The sequence below is a fragment of the Equus asinus genome, chromosome 4 (assembly GCF_041296235.1).
Source record: "Equus asinus isolate D_3611 breed Donkey chromosome 4, EquAss-T2T_v2, whole genome shotgun sequence".
Taxonomy (NCBI): Eukaryota; Metazoa; Chordata; class Mammalia; order Perissodactyla; family Equidae; genus Equus; species Equus asinus.
Genome location: NC_091793.1, coordinates 51,678,354 through 51,699,282, shown reverse-complemented (window position 1 = coordinate 51,699,282; position 20,929 = coordinate 51,678,354). Strand labels below are relative to the sequence as shown.

General features: G+C 35.0%; 1 protein-coding gene across 9 annotated transcripts in view; it reads left to right on the top strand.

Annotated features, from left to right (window-relative positions):
- The window catches only part of SYT1 (synaptotagmin 1), a 521,971-nt gene that overhangs the window by 104,156 nt on the left and 396,886 nt on the right, over positions 1–20,929 (top strand). For 6 of the 9 annotated variants that reach the window (XM_014841776.3, XM_014841759.3, XM_070507268.1 and 3 more), the window contains exon 2: positions 6,330–6,451. The exons of the other annotated variants lie outside the window; for them this stretch is intronic. The gene's annotated coding sequence lies outside the window, so the exon portion shown is untranslated. The remainder of the gene's footprint in view (positions 1–6,329; positions 6,452–20,929) is intronic. 9 annotated transcript variants of the gene reach the window in all.

The window sequence follows — 20,929 nt, the reverse complement described above, 5'->3', positions numbered from 1 at the left end:
GGGAGTTTGGGGGGGTGCAAAATAGGAGAAGGGGATTAAGAGGTACAAACTTTCAGTTATAAAATAAGTATGTCATGGTGATGTAACGTATAGCATAGGGAATATAGTCAATAATGTGGTAATAACTTTGTATGGTGACGGATGGTAACTTGACTTATTGTGATGATCATTTCATAATGTATATAAATATCAACTCACTGTGATATACACCTGAAACTGATAGGATATTCTATGTCAACTATACTTAAATAAACAAAGACAGCTCTTTCCCTCAAGAGACTTTGAGGCAAGATAAGGAAATATGACATGTGCAGAAAAAACTATGAATAGCAATCAGTACAATAATGTATACTCCAGTATACCATGCACCTGAGCTAACATCTGTTGCCAACCTCTCTCTTTTTTTTTCTTTCTTCTTCTTCTTCTCCTCAAAGCCCTCCCAGCACATAGTTGTAAATTCTAGTTGTAGGTCCTTCTGGTGGTGCTATGTGGGACGCTGCCACAGCATGGCTTGATGAGTGGTGCTAGGTCCGTGCCCAGGATCCAAACTGGTGAAACCACAGGCTGCCAAAGCGAAGGACAGGAACTTAACACTTGGCCATGGGACGGGAACCCCTGTAGTGCTTTCTAATTTGAATTTGTATTAACTTTATATTAAAAAGAATAATTGTATCAATAATAGCAACACTAACAATAGCCAACCCAATAGGGTTTATTATGTGCTAACATTTTAATTTAATTAATTTATCTAATCCTCATAACAACACTATTGAATAATTATTATATCCATTTTTTTAGATGAGGCAATTGAAGATTATAGCTAGAAAGTGCTGGAGCCTGGCTTTGAACTCAAGCTATCTGAATACAAAACCAATGACGACCAAAAAATAACAGTCTTTGAAAGATCAATTCATTCCTCTAGTGTAAATATCATGCAAACAATTTTTTCACACAAGATTCCTTTCTTGTTTTCTTAAATTGGATTTATATACATATATGTATATATACCTTCCATGTTTGTGTGCTTTTACTAAATCTATTCTTCCAATGATTTTTACTGCACTTCAGATCAGAGTTCACCTAAATTCCCACGGTGGTAACTGTTGCTAGTAATCTGGTTGTTAATGTAGTTATCTAGTAATTAATATACTACTAGCAATGGTCTAGAGATCATACTTATGATGGCTAGTTTAAGCAAACTAGACTAGATTCTTTTTTTCCACTAAATTTATCTTGTAAACAAGTACAAACCTCTTTTGAATAATTTAAAATCAAACTTGAAAATAAATTTACAAAAGAAAAAAGAAATATATTCATTTGCCCTCACTAACGAAAGAATAGAGAAACTGAAGGCAATCAGTTGAACAAAAACAAGTTGTTAAAATTCACAGTGTATTCTATGTTGAGATTTTAGAAACAAAAAAAGACAAAAGTAGATGCATTGTTTTGTGGATTAAATCAGACAAGAGAGCCAAACTTTTCAAACTCCCTTTTTTGATCAATTCACAAAGAAAAATTATGTAAAATTCCTTGTGGCTTTCAGTCACATTGACTAATATGGTAAAGGATTTCTGCCTGACATTTTTGCTTTAAAAAGAAGTCCAACCAAATCCTAATCTGATAATAAAGCAAAAACTTGTTTTTCTAAGTATTTTATGCTATTTAACATTGTGTTCTTAGAGAGAAGTAAAGTGCTGTGTTGGTTTGACTTGGACCATGTATTATAGCAAGGAAATATGAAGCCTATGATGAAAAAGGCACTTTTCGCTCACCGGACTGAGAATCAAAAGACACGAATGATACTTTCAGCTATGCTACTAATAAGCTGTGAGAAGCTGGGCAAGTCAATTTCCATTTCTGAATACTTTATCAAGGAAGGGAATCATTAGCCCCTTTTGAGAATCTGATGAAAATACACAAATACATAAATGCCTATAATTTTACATAGTATTTCAGAGAGTTTGCAGACTTCTTGGAATTCTAGTCTCCACTAATAGGCAACTAGCATTAGGAACCGAGAACTAGATCATTCCTAAAGTACTTTTGCATTCTATGTTTCTAATACAATTTGCGAACATTTTGTCCTGAACTATTTTGTTAACCAGGAAAAAAATTTGAATGGTGCAAGTAAAAGCCTAGCTCTACTACTTTCTCCCCTACTTTTTGCCTTTGCCCATTGCAAACAAGATTCTTCTTGCGCAAATATCCTACCGGACAACTTGGCACAAGGAATATTTGAATGTAATTATTCTTTAAATTTCCATGTCTTTGGTAATTTGCTAGTATATGACTGTGATTTGCTTGTACATAAGGTCAAAGAGCTGAGGCAATGCATCATAAAATAATCATTTATGTTTTCTTTACCAAGGTTCATCGAATCTTTTAACCTACACTGTCTGCTGTAAAGTTAATTTTCCATATTAGAGCAATACTCAGATTAGCCTTTTAAAAATTACACTATAAAAAAATGAACAAAAGTCAAAATGAAGGGCATCGGAAGCAAATAACCTTTGGTAGTTTTTCTTGGAAAACCATACCTTAACCACATTCCTCTAGATTATTTAAGCTGTTTAGCATATTAAAACAAGTTATACCTAACCCAACAAAATTTGTAATACATATGTTCTGGAAGAAAATAATTGATAAATTAAGAAACATCTCACTCTGGGAACAGTCTATTAAAATTCCTAACTTATTAGATGTTTTCTTTTGTCTATGAGCTTTTATGAATTTGTATCTATGCCATAAAAATATAATCTTTTAATATTACAAAATTTGAAGTACATACATTTGATTTATTCTGTATTCCTGTAAGTTCCTCTGTCAAATAAAGGATGTCAAGGATGTCAGAGAGTCCTGTATCTATCTCCATCTCTAAATTGATAATAACTGAAGGATCTATAGTTTTATGAAGCTATCAAGAGAATTTGCTGGAAAATTATTGCATCTTACTCCATAATGATTGAACATACAGTCTAAGAGAAGTATGTTAGTTAGCACAAAATATATGTTGCTTTCAAGTTAGCTTTCTCACCTTTTATTTTTCATACATTTTCTTTGCCCAAACTGGTTTTATATATGCCTTTTCCATAAGTTACAACAACTCTAAATACTGTTTTTAATGATGAAACACCAGGAGCACATTTTATTAGTCTAGTTTGCTTGCCTTTACCATGCAAAGTTGGCCTTGCATGAAGGTAACTTAGGAAGAGGAATAACACTAAATGATTGCTAGCATCTGGGAGACAATTTTCTAAATTTTCCATTCATTTATGCATTCAAGATGTATTTGTTGAGCTACTTCTATTCTACACCAAATGATGTTCCAGGCCCTAGATATGCATCAGTGAACCAAACTGAAATAAACTCTAGTTCTTATAGATTTTCGAAGAGGTGGTATTGGCGAGAGAAGGAAACAAACAAGCATTAATGTAGAATAATGATAAGTACTATGAAGGAAAATACATCATTACTTATAAGTTAAGAAAGTAAATCAACTACTAATCATCAGGAGCAAGAAAATTTATTTTTAAACCAATATGATAAATTTTACTTCTGAGAATAGGTAAAAGAATTCTTTTGAATCTTGATATAGGTCCTCACCCACCCCCACCTCAATCTACTATTCAAAGAGTTAACTAAAGGGATTAGATCCTTCAGTGGCTTCCCGTGATTCCTTCACCAGGAACCCTCAGCAGAGGCTGAGCCACGACTACCTTGGCACCCTCCACCCTTCTCCATATTCACTGTTATAACCACATTGACGTTTTGTTGTTGTTTCTCAAACATGTAAAGCTCCTTTCTGCCTCCAGACTTCACACACATATTGTTCCACCTTGAATCTAATCCTTCACCCCCCACCTTCCAAATCCAGCTAATTCCTAAATGTGATTTCTGCACAGTAACCAATTCTGGATGAGGCTCCCTTGTTCTCACTTTCCTAGCATCTTTACCTGTCCTTTTACCAACTGATTACAATTTAAATTATGTAATGACATAATTCTTCGTGTGCATGCATTTATCACCTATTGTAGGCTATTTCATTAGCCTGCAAGCTCCTTGTGGTAAAGTGAGGGGGCTTGCTGAGGCAGCTGTTTCTCTCCTTTGCCAATGAACTTTGCACCCTGCCTGACACAATATAAGCATTTAGAAAATTGTTTCTGAGAGAAAGAATGAATTTCCATAAAAAATGTGTTCGGTTTACAACACATGGTTTTATGCAACACGTGGCAAAGTGGGTTCTGGTGGGAGCTGGTGATATCCTTTAAACCATGTGACTGAGCAAATGATTCTAATTGACTCTTGTGTTTTTAAATCTGTGTTACATACTGTTTCTGTCCCAGACTCTGCTGGAAGTCTACTGCTTGCTCGTAGGCTCATAGTCCCAGTGACAGACGGTTTTTAATCTTTGCTATTTGGCTCCCAGAATGGGTGTATATTACTAACTCATGTGTTCTCTCCAGTATGTAGAAAGTGACTCTAGTGGCCATGCTCTCTGAGGAATCAGATACTTTCTGGGATCCACATGGAGAAAGGTTTTAAATGCTTTCTGGAGGGAAAAGCCACTTTATTCCTGGAATCCTTGTTGAAAAAAGATCCAATTCTGAAAAGCCAAAATTGTGTAAACCATTAAATAATTCCAGGCAGCGATAGCTCAGGACTTCATTTTTAGTCACCTCCCCCAGTACTCTGAAGGGCACACACATATATGCACATAGATACACAGTGCTTGTGATGTTTTCTGCTTCTTTTGACATGAGAAATTAGAATTCTCCTTGAGGATAGAAAGAATCCTTCTTCACTTTCTAGCATACCCTAAATCTCTATTGTGGCGCTTATCAATTTGTAGTAATATTTTATTTTATTTTCATACCAGTCTCTCCAACTCTTTCAGAGGCAAGAAACTGTCTTTGCTCTTTTTTATCCCCAAGACCTGGCCCCCTAAAAAAGGGTCCATAATAGACACTCAGTATTCATTGAATGAATCACAGATAATAAGTATTTGTGTTGGAAACAGCCTGAGCTGGAATCAACCACCCCTTGTCTATCTCAACCAGGCAAAATAGAACTCAGAAGCCATTCAGGGAATAACTCTCTCTTATGTAGCATCTATTCCTTTAAACAAAGGACTAAGGTTTTCCCAAACCAAATAACCCTCAGAAGATTTTCCTATGTGGATTTATGCCAGAATGTTTCTGGTCCATTAGGTGGCAAATAGGACTCCTTAATAACTGCAAAGGAATGATAAAATTCTGTTCAGAATATAATGGAAGCTGCAGGGGATTGTATATTCATTTTTTTATAGTAGGAAAACTTGAATCCTCAAATAACAGAGTGTTGCCATGTTAGCTTCCTCCTGAGAATTGAAATGCAAACTGAGGAGAGCAGAATGGTGTGGTTAGTGTCAGAGCCACTGGAATCTGCAAAGCCCCCACTCTTAACTGGGACGACAGGATTCAGCTGATAACTTAAAGTCTCCCAACCTGTGTCTCTACGTTTCTTACTTAGTTTTTTGGAGAATTCATATTCCAAAATCATTGTTCAAAAATCTCAAATACACGGCAGTAGGTTGCTCTATATCAAAGAGTAGATAAATGCAATGAGGAGTGTATTAAAGAAAACAGAAAGAATGAAAGGAAGGAGGAAAGAAAAGAAAAAAATAGAAGGGGAAAAAAGGAGAGAGAGAGGGAGGAGGAAAGAACAAAGGATGCGAGGATGGAAGGGAACTATTGAAATATTTGGTAGAGCTCCTCCACAACTCGGACGCTTTGTATGTGCAGTACTTCAATGTCCTTCCTAGGTAAACAGCAATGCCTTTCCTTTTTATTAGTGCTGCTGTGGCTGCTGTTGCTTACAAAGGATTCACAAATCAAAATAGACTCAGTTAGCTTTTCAATAATTCTAAAAGGCGGGGAACACTGCCGGAGAGGGATAGCACTGCAGTATCCTAACAAGGAGTCTTGTTAGCAAAACAAAGTGTGAATTGCTTAGAGATAATTCCCTGCGGTCGGTAATTCCACTGGGTGCCTTCTGTGGCAGCACATGCTATTTCTAAAGACCAATGCCGTTGAACAAGATATGTCAGAAGAAATATGAAAAAGTTGATTTTTGAAACGTTTATTCTTCTAGATTTTTCTTTATGTCAGCATGATTCATACCTATTGGTTCTTAGCCTGGAGCACCTAGCACAACCAGGAGTTGAGAAGCAGGATATGCATAATGAATAGGCTGCATAAGCAGAAGTCCATATACCCAGTCAGTGGTAAAGGCAAGTGCAGAGTTGCAAGCCTGCATTTTCATGGATTATTTCTATTATTCTCTCTTTCAAGGGAAAACAGGAAAAGGAGAACTAGCAAGAGCTTGAGTGACAAACGCCTGGATTCAGATTAGAACACTGTTCATTTGCCTAGTGCTTCGTTCCTGGAAATTGCGCTGCAACTGCCTGATTAAGGTATTTGGAAAAATCAGAAACATTGATAGGTGTTGTTGATGATCATCCCCCATCCCTATACATATCTTGTGATATGTGGGGGAAAAAGTATTTGTGCGGAAGATTGGAGAACTATATCTCTTACTCTAAAAAAATGCTTCTATAATATTAAAGGAAATATTAGTATTTGTCACATCTTTTGAATTTACTAGTATTAATGCCTTTGAGGTGCTAGTTTAGTTTTTGGGGCACTGATGACTTATATACCATTTTTGCTTTCTCCACTCTCATTTTGTACTTCATCCAATCCAAAGTTGTCATGGTTCATTATCTGTAGATGATCTTGAGCAGCCTTGCATTCTAAAAGAATATGCCATGGCATCTGCCTCTGTGCTTTTGTGCCCTGCTGTACAGATGATATTTTAGCAAGAGTATTGGGTAAGAGGGTGGGAGTGAAGGCGGAATTTGTCTAAGTGTTTCTTTGTGCCTACTATGTCTTATTCCCTCATATGTGCCTAATTCAACAAGGAGGTACATATATCACATTGTGACTATTACATATGTTAGAGTACGTAATTGGGGTTGTAAAGTATCTGCTTGAATGTCTTAACTAATGAATTCCATCAAATTCAATTATCATTCTTAGACTCTTCATTAACCAATCAAATTGCCTATTTGGTCTAAGTCATTTCTAACACACTTTCACCACGCATAAACACAATTCTATGAAGTAAATTGAAGGTGATTTAATTACCTCACTCATCATTATTTGGAGTCACATGTTACTCAAGTTTTGGATTTCTAAAGAATCTCCTGTCACGTTATTCTCATTGTATACAGAAAAATAATGTTACACTCTGAGACTATGCCTTGAAGACATCATTCTACTATTTGCATCTTAGTTTTTTCCTGAGGAAGTTGACTACAATGGGTCTCCATAATGAAAGTCATATAGAAATAAACCAACTATACCCTCCAATAAATTCACCGACTTACTCAGTAAATCTGTCTAGTAGGCTTGTGTTATATTACAAGTCCTCCACCTTTTGGGAATGAGCTATTTCCCTACTAGAAGTTTCTTCTATTGCTCCTGCGGTATGGTAGTAAGTATAGGATCATAGTTATTATTGTTGAAACTTGTTTTTTCTAATTTTCATAATTTCTTTACATGGATTATTAAAACAAAAACAAAGTAGTTCTGAAAATGCATAATTCAGAATCAAAAGTACTTTAGTTTCCTAGGAAATAATTGTCACAGTGCTAATGTATAATGGCTAGTTCAGTCATTTTATAATGAAGGGCATGTGCTGATGTTCTGGCAGTGTGGTTCCTACCATACAGTTCTTAGAATATTTTCATTTTGCTCTCTTCTACTTTGATGCCTTTTAGGAACAATTTTATGTTCTAGTCTGCAAATATTTTGAGAAATATCTCAAAATGCAACCTGAAGCCAACCTACAGAAATATCTATTCCTGTGTTCTAGGTCAGACTTACTTAAATCAGAAGGCTTGGGAGTGGGCTCTAGAACCAGCATTTTTTATCAGTTTTTTTTTGTAAGATTTTATTTTTTTCCTTTTTCTCCCCAAAGTCCCCCGGTATATAGTTGTATATTCTTCATTGTGGGTCCTTTTAGTTGTGGCGTGTGGGACGCTGCCTCAGCGTGGTTTGATGAGTAGTGCCATGTCCGCGCCCAGGATTCGAACAGAGGAAACACTGGGCCGCCTGCAGCAGAACACGCGAACTTAAGCACTTGGCCACGGGGCCAGCCTCTAGAAGCAGCATTTTTAAGTATGTGCATCAGATAATTCCAATGTACTCCAAAGTTTAAGAACCACTACTCTACACTATGAGAACAGGGAAATGGCTAAGAGGAAAACATTGTAAAACGATAGACATATAATTGATATCAAAAATAAAAATATTGAAATTAAATTTAGATTTGGAATTTTTCCTACATATTTATATTTCCTGGGACTGTACAAAGGATTTGAGACTATTTACTTTATTTCCCCTTTCATCTGAGTCTTAAATGTTTTGAAATTAAAAATGTTAAGGAAATGAATGTCTATTAATTTAAAAGCTTCCCAAAGTTGCCGAATAATAAATGATCTCATAATAAAAAAAAGTATTAAATTCATAATTTGTACAATTAATTATTTTCACATTTGGATCTTTAGTTTTACAAAGCTTTCTAAATAACAAGTCATTCTTTCAACGTTAGATGTATCTAATAAGCACTACTTCTTTAAGAATTCTAACCTATATTTTTGTTAGGGTTTCTGTTGAGACAACTCCTATGGGTGTTGAACTTTCAGAAGATAATTTGTTGGTACAAGTAAGTTAAACCTTTTGGGCTGAGGATTCCCCATAAGTGAGGGTTCCATAAGCGAACATGTCTATGTTATCTAACTTTAGTAAGAACATTTTAGTAATTTTAGTAAGAGAATTTTCCCATAGTTTTATTTTTAGTGTAAATGATTTATACATTGCTTGCCAACTTAATATGCCAAACTGTGAAGTAAGTATACACTTAAGTGAGAGTTAGGAGACAAAGAGCTGTCTTGTGAGCCGTGAAAAGACAGAATGTTGTGATTACCTCTGGCACTGGATGAAAGCAAACAGCGACATTAGTTCTAGCAGGAAAACTGCAGAGAGTGTTTGACCCATAAATTTAATTCTTGCTTCCTACATGGTAAACTCCACTGAGACAAGGGTCTAAAAAGGAAAAATGGTCAAAATCTTTAGGTTTTCATCTAACTTACTTTATGAAGTAAATGTGTCTTAAAATGACTAAAATAATTTAAATTTTTCTCCCAAATCCATAACAATACTTTTATAAATAAAAGAAATCCCTTGTTTTCAGCAAATTTCAAAGATCACATATATAATACAGCCAGGTGCAAACTTCAATTGGATCGTGTTTCAAAGTTTAATTTATAAGTTAAATAGGACTCAAAACATTTTTTCACACAAAAGCAATACTCTAAATGATGTTAGATGCTCAGATTCAACTTTTTAAACTCTACAGTTATAGTCAAATCGTATGATTTGTAAAACTAGGGCTTTGAAGTGAAAAATAATAGAAAACAATACTATATGATTCTAAAAATGAAACCAATTAGACAATTTTTTTTAAATTCTTGTTTACTTTCAATATCACTGCTAGAGGAAAGCAAATTTCATTATAAGTAAATGAGAAATTGAAAGACAGGATAGAAGGTTTTTCTGAAACACAGACAAAGTAGATATAACATAAGCAGTATTCTGAGTAGGGGAAGATGAGATGGAGGGAGCAGATGCTGGGTAGCCCTAGAGCGTGAGGGACAAAATGGTCTCCAATACGGAAAACGAAGCAGGATTAAACTAGCTCTTAAACAGAGAGGATGCACGTTAATGGTTATGTTTACAACTTATGAGAACTGGTGTGTTCAATTATTTTAAAGTGACTGGATATTTATAATCATTACACATCCATTTGGAAAGCAGATGAACAGAGGAAATGTTTAAGGAGAAACAATGAGCACAAATGCTAACTCAGTGAGCATCAAATGAGTGGTGCGAAGAGGGAACCAGTGAGTCTCATAGCCTTCTATAAATGGCTTTTTCTCTGAATTACTCAACCCACCACTCAAGGCTTTATTGAACTACACATTCTAAAGAATTCTACCCTCTGTGTCTTTCAAAAAGATAAGCATCAAGTGTTCCAGGAGAACAAATATACCAATTTGCTGCATTTACCCATACAGTTGTTTCTTTAATTGACAAAATATTTATTGAATACCTGTTGCATACCTACCTATTGAATATTTACCAAATATTTATTAAATAACCACTATTTATTGAATACCGCGTATTAGGCATTCTGCTAAATTTGCTACTTTTTGGCCCAGACATTAGATTAGATAAAGAATATTTTGTACTATCTGAATTTTAGTATTTTATGTTTTACTATTTCTCTTTATTTTCTGTTCATTAAATTTGGATGGTTTGAGACAGAAAGTAGCATCTGTGCTTGGGGATGGAGGACCATGAGTGTGAATAACCCAGCGAATAAGGCCCAAAAGAGGGTGTGTCATCTTATTCCTCCCCTCTTCTTTGGCTTTCAAGGAGGTCTTAGCAGCCCCGAGTGGAGCCCCCTTTACTTCCAGTAAACCTAAATAACAAGTGTGAGAGGTGTAAAAGCAAACAGAACTATTTCCTCATGATTAAAATTCTCCAAAGAAAAATTAATAATTTCAAAATAAAGGACTGTAATGGTGTAGCATCTCTTGATTTGATCTAAACCTCACTACTAGGCAACTCTGCAGTATAAGAAGCAAGAAATTAGAAAGCCATTCTCGTGAAGGCACCCATAATTCTTTATCAATTCTAGTTTTCAGTAAAATAAAATGCCTAAAAGGAAAGTTTCCAGAATCTCTATTAGTATTTAGGTTGAGGTACAACAGAAGTCATCACTTAAGTTTTTAAAATCCCTCTCCACCCTAGAATTTCAACTGGGAAAAAAATTGTTTGTTTTCCATCAAAGTTGTTGAAAGGGATTTCTCAATGTAAAACACCCCTCTTTTCCATTTCATTCTCCTAGAACAAGAGCAAAAGATAAGATGAAGTTTTGACAACATTCAAAGGAGAATCTTAGGACAGGAATGGTCAGTGCCTGTGTGGAGTTAGCTCAGTCTCTGTTTTGCCACTTTCAAAAACTACCATGAAAACTTGGGCTTAATAAGACAACAATGGTATCACCCGACAACCCTGTGTGAATTTCCCAAATGCTTTTGTCCCCTATTCCTTTGAAGTGATATTTCAAAATTGCCTGACCAATGCTCTATCATAGTTATCTTCATATACAAACTTGATGTTCCCTACTTAGGTTTCCAATCAATGCATCTTTGTCTCCTACTCTCCCTTGGCCCAAAAGACCTTGTCCATCATGGAGCCTGAGTTCACACATTTATCTATTCAACGATGATTTTGTTAAGCTCTTCCTATGCTGGTCACTCTTCCCAGCCCTGTGCCCAGGCCCCTGTTCTCATGGAGACTTCATTTTATTGGAGAGGCTGACTGCTAACAGGGAACAAACATATAAATACTCAGATCCACTAAAACACTGGTCATCTAATAATTCTAATCATATTCTTCTCTACCTTTTTGTCCTCTGAGTTTTTTCCAGTCAATGATTCTACTTTTCGATTAATCTCATTGATTCTACTGTTGTCAACTGTGCACTAAAATCAGTCTGATCCACTTATTTTAACTCTTTTCATCTTCCTAAATGGAAAGGACAAGGAGATGCATAAATTTACATATTACATAAAGGTGAATTGCCTGAGAAATGTAATCCATATAGCTAAGTAATGCCAGGGTAGCTGCACTTTGGTCATTATGGAATCAAATACCCCACAGCCCCAGCCTCGAAAGGCATCTTTTCTGATCCTGAGATTTTTCTTCATTATATTTTCCAGTGACTAAGTGTTTTATTCTGGGACACTTCAGAACACATCTTTTGCTCTGTTGCTCTGCCTGTCTGTCAAAGTAGCTTTGGTATGGATTAAGTTGGACTAGCCACTCTTAAATTCAATAAGAATTGTATATATCTAGTCAATATAAAAAGAACAGTAGCCTTCAGAGAATTCATTAGGGTAATAGGAAGGGAAATAATTTAATGGAAGATACTGACTATAAAGCAGAAAATAGATAAGAAAAGAATATATAACAACTTTTGAGAATGTATACATTCTTTAAGAAGAGATCAACCGTAACTTGAGTTATAGAAATTGGACATTAATTCTTGATAATTCCCCTTAAATTAATCATCACTTAAAAATAAACTAATAACATTAAAGTGAAAAACTTAATTAGGGTAGAACCACTCTAATAATAAAAGTGGTTTTTACATTTACTTATGCTGATACTTATTGACGTCCGACGAACTATTTTATGGAGAAGTTAAATATTTTTTATTGTAATTTAATAAAAGCATAACTGTTGTTGCCTTTATTAGTTTATTTAGTGTTGATTCAATTTTTTTATTTGAATATATTTTTGCCAATTGTTAGGCATTTAAAAGAATCTTCATTTTGCCATACATTTAGCCCTTTAAGTAATGTGCAACTAAACATATATTGAACATATACAGAGGAGGATAATAAGGTTCACAGGAGCATAATCCTATAGAGAAATAGAACCACAGTAGGAAATATATAAAATAGATGGAACAATACTTTCAAAAACCCAATAAGAATGTCAGGCAACAAAAGGATATGTTGAAGGACAGAAAATCGTTTCAGATGCTATAGTAATGAACTCTGGAAAGCTGTCCTTTTCTTAACATTGTAAAATTCACATTGAACTACTTGAAACATTATCTAATTTTGCTATATGTATCCAGTTTAATCACTGATTACCAGTTTGTTTCATATCAACAATTCTGGTGGACTGAGATGAGGCATTCGCCACTTCCCATTCATACATACATATCTTATCAATAATGTCATTATATATATATCAGCAACAAATAAAAAACTGAAAATCCCCAAGAGTCAGAAAAGAACTCAAAGGCAGAGGAGAAAGACTAAGAGCTGATGTTGTGACTCAACAGGGAGAAGTTTGTCCCTTATCAAGTCTCTAATGATTGGAGGACCTGGATCAAAGCAGGTTAGAGATCTGGAACTGGAAATCTCACATAAATTCAAGACCCTAGAGGAACTGCTTCGTCCTTGATGAAGCAGCAAGAAAATTCCACTTACTGATCCAGGGAAGTGATTAGAGATTATCTGCCTAGGAATCTAGATGAAGTGGAGAAAAAAATAGCTCTACTGTGACAAATCAAAACATCAGATCTTGGCATGTGCCAGTGTGGGGTTTAAATTAATATTATTCACCGTGCATGAATCCCCCAAAATGTAATTTGTATAGATTGATGGGAATCTACAATTCTGTATAGAAGCATATCTGAGCCAGAACAAACAGGACCCCTTAAGAAAAAAAACTGAAAATTAGTTTAAAATTAAGCAAGTAATGATAAAGCCCCACGTGAGAATTTTCCAACATAACAAACAATAGGCAGGAACCACAAGCAAGAGGATTAGAATTTTAAAAATTTGAGAGAACTTAACAATATGGAAAAAATTATAAACTATTTTTAAAATAATTATAAAGAACAAAAGGAAGAAAGAAATCAACAGTGGGATCCTATGAAAATAAATTAGCAGGTTTGAGAAGGAACCAAATAATACTCACAGGAAAGAAAAATACAGCTTTAAAATTTAAAAAGTTAATGAGAACTTTTAGGAGGAAAAGAGAAATGACCCAAAAGAATATTAATGGACTGTGAATTATATCTGAATAATTTTTTAGAATGGGCACAGAGAGCTATGAGATGGAAAAATTAAGAGACATGTAGGAAGAGAATAAGAAAGCTCACCAAATGTCTACCAGGAATTCCACATGAACAAAATTCCAAGATAATAGCTGAGAATTTTCCATATTTGAAGATGTGAGTACTATATAGGGAATCATTCCCAGCCACAAACAAGATAAATGAAAATAAATTCATAAATAGACATTGTAACAAAGGTACAGAACTCCAAAGGTAATGCAAAGATCTTAAAAATCTATAACAGAGAACAGACAGCATATAAAGAAGCAAGGAAAAAGATAAATATTTCATCAACTAAAATAGACAAAATGACAATGGAAGAAATAATTTCAAGTGTTGAAGGAAAATAACTAGCAACTCAAGTTCCATACTTACATAAACTATTTTTTCAAAATGAGAAAAAATAAATGTATTTTTTTCAGAAAATGACTAAAGAAATTCATGACTCAAAATATATGGTTTCTGGGGCCAGCCCTGTGGCCTAGAGATTAAGTTCACGTGCTCCACTTCATGGCACAGGGTTTCACTGGTTCGGATCCTGGACATGGACCTAGCACTGCTCACTAAGCCATGCTGAGGTGGCATCTCACATAGCACAACCAGAAGGACCTACAACTAGAATATACAACTATGTCCTGGGGGGCTTTGGGGAAGAGAAGAAAAAAAAAAGATTGGCAACAGATGTTAGCTCATGTGCCAATCTTTAAAAAGAAAAAAAATATATATATATATATATATATATATATATATGTTCTCTGCATTTTGGTGAAACCCTGGTTGTAAAATATTTCAGCCTTGAAAACTTGGTTATTTTAGGGTTCACTAAACTAAGAAGACATTATCATCAATGAAGTATGGTTAAAGCCAAATTCATTGCTCACATATCTTTATATACCAAATATTTAAAATTTTAATGGCATCAGAGAGGTGCCCATTTAATAGTTAACTGGCCTGAAGTAATAGAAACTGCACTGTCCTGATCATTTACATTGCCATTCTTCTTAATAGCAACTTCAAATTTGAAATCTTTGTATTCTTCTAAGATCATCCTTCTAGTTCTTGAACCATCATTAGATATAGTCTATTACATTTCAAAATGCACATCCAGACATTTAGATGTGTACACATGTAAATGCCTATCTTGCTCAAATATTCTGGAATACTGTGAAAAATTTATAAATAATAGAGTAGCTAAATCGTTATACCATCTTTTTGCCAAGTGCTCTTAGTAAATACAGGCTAGTTGAGCCAGAGATACAAGAAAAGGTTGTTGGGGTAATTGGAGTAAGTTCTCGCCAGACAGCTTATGATCATTAACAACTTCTCCATACTAAAAAGTGATTCTGTGAAGAAAAGAATCCCAGCATAGGGACAGCCCTGCCAATGACTGAGTGGCTTACAGGAGTGTGACTTTCTCCAGGACAAAAACATAAAGGCTCCTAGAAACAGATCAAATATTAAGACAGAAATTTGCATAAATACCTTCTCTACCTCTTAGATAGAACATTCACAAATCAATTACACCCTTTCATATACCTGTGATGTTTGCTTATGCCCTAGGCAGAATTTACCAAGATAATTAAAAATTCAGAGCATCCTAGTAATACAATGGCATACAACATTATATTATTCCCATTTTGTTTAATTCTTGAAGCTAATGTGTTTATTTATTGAGATAATCATTAATTAGTGAAAAATAAAACATAGAATTTAATAGAAACAGTATTAAAACATTATAGTCATGAAAGAAACGCACTATGTAATGGCGAATTAAAATCTGCTATCAAATTAGATGAAGTTTTTAGTTCACAATAGCTGATGAGTTGGCAATATGCTACTGTTAGAAACAAGCATTATTCTAAAGTATTCAAATAGAAACATAATAAGAATAATCCTAGGTATGATCTCTTCATTAGAGACTTGGGTTCAAATTTAGGTCCATAATTGAAAAAGAATATCAAGAATTAAAGGTAGAGAGAGCAAGAAAACCAAAATTATTTAAGGTTTGTAGCATAACTTTGTAAGAAAAGAATAAAGAAATTGCAAGATGTTAAAAGGAGAAAAAGAGAACCATCGAATGTGGATTTAAAGTAAATATATGCCATTGCAAGAAACATTGCACACTGAGGACGAAAAAGAGAGCAACTTTCTTAAATTGTAGAAAAGAGTGATGAATGAGATGATGTCATATTCTACAGAGGAGAATGCTGAAATCTGTTCTTGAAAATTTTTTAAAAGACAGATGTTTATCTTGTGTGAAAATTTTTAATACAATTCTGCCTTACAGTGGAGAAATATATTTTTCTAATACGTCCTAACTCTCACATATTTATAGATAAGTGTTGAAACTGTGTTTGGAAGGCTTAGGGTAATAAATCTGAAGTTTTTCTGAAACACGAGCACATTACAATTTTCTAGGTAATAAGTTATTTTATGATTTTGGAGAGTCCAAAAAGAAATCTTTTAGAAAAAAAAAAATCTGTTTCCAAAATGGCTCCTGTCAAGATGGCAGCTGAGTAGAAAGAATGACCAGATTAGTCCGTTGAATTTAGTGGTGGTTGTGATGTTATATAGAAAGAGAAGCGACTGCTCTCTGATGGCATCCAAGAAAGCACTCCTCCAGGGATAAAGTCGAGGCCTACTGCTCACCATTCTTCACAACCCCCCTTCAAATTAACGAGCATGTTCCAGATAGAAGACATGATAAATTCTTTATGTTGTTTTAGGACTTTTAATTCTAAAAATGTTGGAGGTTTCTGTCGACTGCTGTTTAATTTATGACTATAAATATAAAGAAATTATTTTTCATAATTTAGACTAGAATAAGACTTTATAAACTGATTTATGATCAGAGTGCTTTAAGTTTATTTGGGACGCAAAATGTTCTTTTCACAGAATCTATTGAAATCAACAAAGGAAATAATTTCAACAAGTATTCATCAATGAAAATTCTCTGTAGATAGAAAATTCACGTTAATCTCTTTTTATTTACCAGTAACCTTGTCCTTTTCTTCATAAAAGCACTTTGGAGGAGGGAGAAACATTAAAAGAAAAGGGAGGAAAAATTATGTACAAATTTAAAAATTATATGCAATTGTGCCTTATTTTCATGTGGACTAGTGTCTAACGCCTACCTGGTCTTCTCTGATTCCATTATATTGTGGAGAGGTAAAATAGAGTTTTCCCCCCAGATTCTTCTATGTAGGCAAGAGCATTCATACCAAAAATCTAACAGTTTGTGTTTTTCTACTGAAAGAAGTGTCTCCAGTGAATAGAGAAGATGATTTATGTGCATATACTTGACCTTATAAAAAATAATCTGTGTTCATCATAAACTTGAATTTATATTGCTTTCAGACATTTGTTCCAGTTTCTTTTTATATATCTCTAATATACCATTTAGTTTCTAGATCTCTGATACCTTCAAACATATGACAGTTTAAATAAATCTATTGTGTTTTTTCAAAAATGTTTTTAGTTGGTAGTTTTTCTTCTTTTTTTGATGAAACAAAGATAACAGTTTCTTTCATGTTTACGACAATTTTTACAAAGTTTAGCTAACACATTGTAGTGACTGAAAATGACCTTTGCTTATTATTTATTATTCTGGAAGTAAAAGTTAAATATATTAAGTAATTAATGATTATATCTATCATGTGGGGTAGAGATTATTTGGTTTCTTATACTAACAATTCTTGTTTATATATAATGAAATTTAGATTGCTCCTAGCAGGGGAAAAATTACTCTTCCACGTTAAGAAAGCCTTTCCATTCCTGTCCTGAATGGACATTTTTTAGCTTGTGGAATATGAATCTTCTATTTATTCAGTATGGATGCTGAAATTTAGTTCGTGAAACAGAATCTGTATCTGTTTGTATTCTCTATCTATAATAGGATTCTGGACTGAAATGAGTGGTTTTCCATATACACGGGAAGGATTAGATAAATATCTTCCGTCTTTCCAAAAATGCCATCAGCGTTGTCAGTCTCTGAATATAAGTGGAAAACTGCCTCCATGTTTCTGATATTGCTTATTAAAAAATAGTCACAGTGCAAAATGGAGAAATACCAAAATTTTATGAAGCATGACCATGAAATAACAAAACTCCGTCTTTTAAAAAAAGCTCATGTACTGAAATTTATATCCAAGTGAGTGTTGTCCTTCACTGCGTTCACCTTGGATTTCAGAAATGCTGCCGTTGTTCAAAATACTTTGTTAACACATTTTTGGAACTGTCTTCAGAGCTAGTTTGCACACCAGGAAGCATTTCTCCACACACATTGGGAAGACGTCGTGTTATTTCGATCAGTGCAAATGTGGAGGCGGCCTTTCCGAGACTTTTCTTCTAATGAGTTTGTGACCTCTTCAAACAAGATCGGCATTCATCACATATATTTTTATTCTAAATAGTACTTTATTTTCCATAGACAAAAAGATATATCTAACACATAGAAGGAGGGCTCTGAGGCTGACGGGCTCATGAGGTCACATGCTGGGTAAAGGACTTCACAGGCTATGCCCAAAACATTAGACTCTCAAGATATTAAGAAAACAAAACAAAACAAGATGAAAAACAGGGAACTGAAACTTGTAGGCTGAACCAATGAGTGTGGGCTCACTGTTTTACTCATCTCTTATTATATCATCTGGTTATATCCTCACCCTGGACAAGTATGTAAGGTCTTTACTAGACCCAGAGGGCTATACATGACATGCCCCCCTTACCTGTCTTTATTGGGATATAATTCTTTACTGGAGCCCACAGTACTCTGCATGCCTAGTTACCATTTATATTCACTTTGCATTAGGGATGCATAAAATTCACCCTAAAAGCCAGCCTATACCAGGCCCAGATGGGTTCACTAGTGAATTTTACCAACATATATGGAAGAAATTATGCCAATCCTCTATAGTTTCTTCTAGAATATAGAAGCAGAAGGAATACTTCCTGACTCGTTCTGTGAGGCCAATATTACCCCAATATCAAAATTAGACAAAGAGATTATAAAAAAGGAAAACTGCAGACCAGTAGTTCTCATGAATACCAATGCAAAAATCCTGAACAAGAGCCAGCCCATAAGCTGTCATGCCAGGTGAAAAAGGTAATGGAGCTATGGAGGGCTGTCCTGCCTTCTACTACAAACTGTTCATTTATCAACCAACATTTACTGTTCTGAGCACTATACTATGTGGTCAAGAGGTCAGACTGTTACCATCCCTCATTTGGTCAGTCACTTATAAAGTCACTCATCCAACAAATATTTCTTGACATGTCCAGTGTGCTAGGCATTATACTTGGTGCTTGGAAATACAGCAGTAAGCAAAATAGACCAAATCTCAGCCCTCATGGAGCTTACGTTCTGTTGGGGAGACAAACAATAAGCAAGATATATATGTAAAATGTAAAACATGTTAGTGATATGTGTTAAAGAGGACATGAGAATTTAACATGTACAGAGGGTGAAATTTACATAGGTTGTCCAGAGATGGCCTCATTGAGAAGGTGTCTATGTAAAACTGTAAAGGATACGAAGGGGAGAATCTTAACAACGTTTGCTGGAAAAGAAAATGTAGAAGGAATAAGAGGACACAATAGCTAGGAGGCCAGTGAAGGGGAACAAAAGGGATGTGCTTGGAGATAAAGTTGAAGAGGTAGGTGGAAACCACATCATGCAGGGCCTTGTAGGAAATGATAAGAGGTTTGGATTTTCTCTGTAGTGTAATGGGAAGTCATTGGAAGGTTTTAATAGAGGAATGCCATAAACTGATTGACCATTTTAAAAATTCATTCTAGTTTCTGTGGAGAAGACATATTAGGAGCCAAAAGTTCTAGCAGAGAGACCAGTAGGAAGTTACTGCAGTGATGGAGGCGAGGAAGCTATCAGAGGTTTGTAGCTTTGAGTAGGCTCATGGCAATATAATGGTGAGAAGTGAAGAGACTTGAGATGTATTTTGAAAGCAGAACCTATCTGATCTGTTGATGGATTGGTTATGGGGAATAAGACAGAAAAAATAATCAAGAATTGAACAGCTTTTTAGGTCACTTTATTGTGTCTATTTATTAAACCTAGCTTTAGAGAGTACCAGGGTTGACCCGGAATATAATTGACATCAAAAACCTGAGTCAGCTTCTGCGAGAGTCTGTTGGCCTGTCCCCCAGGTTGGCAGTATTGGTACAGCAATCCAAGCATCGTGTCCTCACATGGCAACAGAAAAAGCAGGGTAGCTGAAGGAGAGCGTATAGAGGAAAAAGGCTTTTCTTTTTTTTGTTAGTTCTCTCTTCTGATTGAGGAGCAAAGTCTTTTTCAGAAAATAACCAACAGACTTACCCAATGTATTCTTGTCCAGAACAATATCAAATGTTCATCTCTGTACCATCCCTTGCAAAAGTAAAGGGTGTTATCTAAATTTGATAAGATGAGTGTGGGTCATTTCTATGGCTGAGGTTATATCGTTAATGAAAATGCTAGGATATGTTGGGAAGGTAATCTTCCATGTCTGCTACAGGAGGCACTGGCTTATAGATGGTATTTAAAATCACGACCAGATGATGTCCCCAAAAATATATCCACTGTACACTCAGAATATCTTCACCCTCTCTCTATAATACTCATTTTATATGGCCACTGGAGGAACAAATCATATATCCACCTAGTCTAGAGTGTCACCTATAAATTAGTTGCTTCTAGAAGTGAAAGAAAACCATAACCCAGCAAACTCAAGTTGGCAATAATGAAGGTTATCTCCCTTCACATATGGGAATTACACACACACACACACACACACACTCACACTCTACCTGATTTCCAGTAACTTCATGTTTTCATGTTAGCTTAGGGAAAAACATAGCCTAGAATATCATAATCTTACATATATTTGCTGTAGACTAAATTCAGCAGATCTGTATGATAGCCATTTTACCTTCTTGAGCCATAATTTTCTCATCTTTTAAATGACTCAGGGCTTTTGCTCTTGCCCTGTCCATTCTGCCTGGGATTTCCTTCCCTTAGAGATTTACAGGGCCAACCAGTTCTCATTATTCAGGTCTCCCCTTACATGTCGTTTTCTTAGAGCTGCTTACCTTGGCTTCCACCAAAGTAAGGCTAAGCAGCCACACCTCC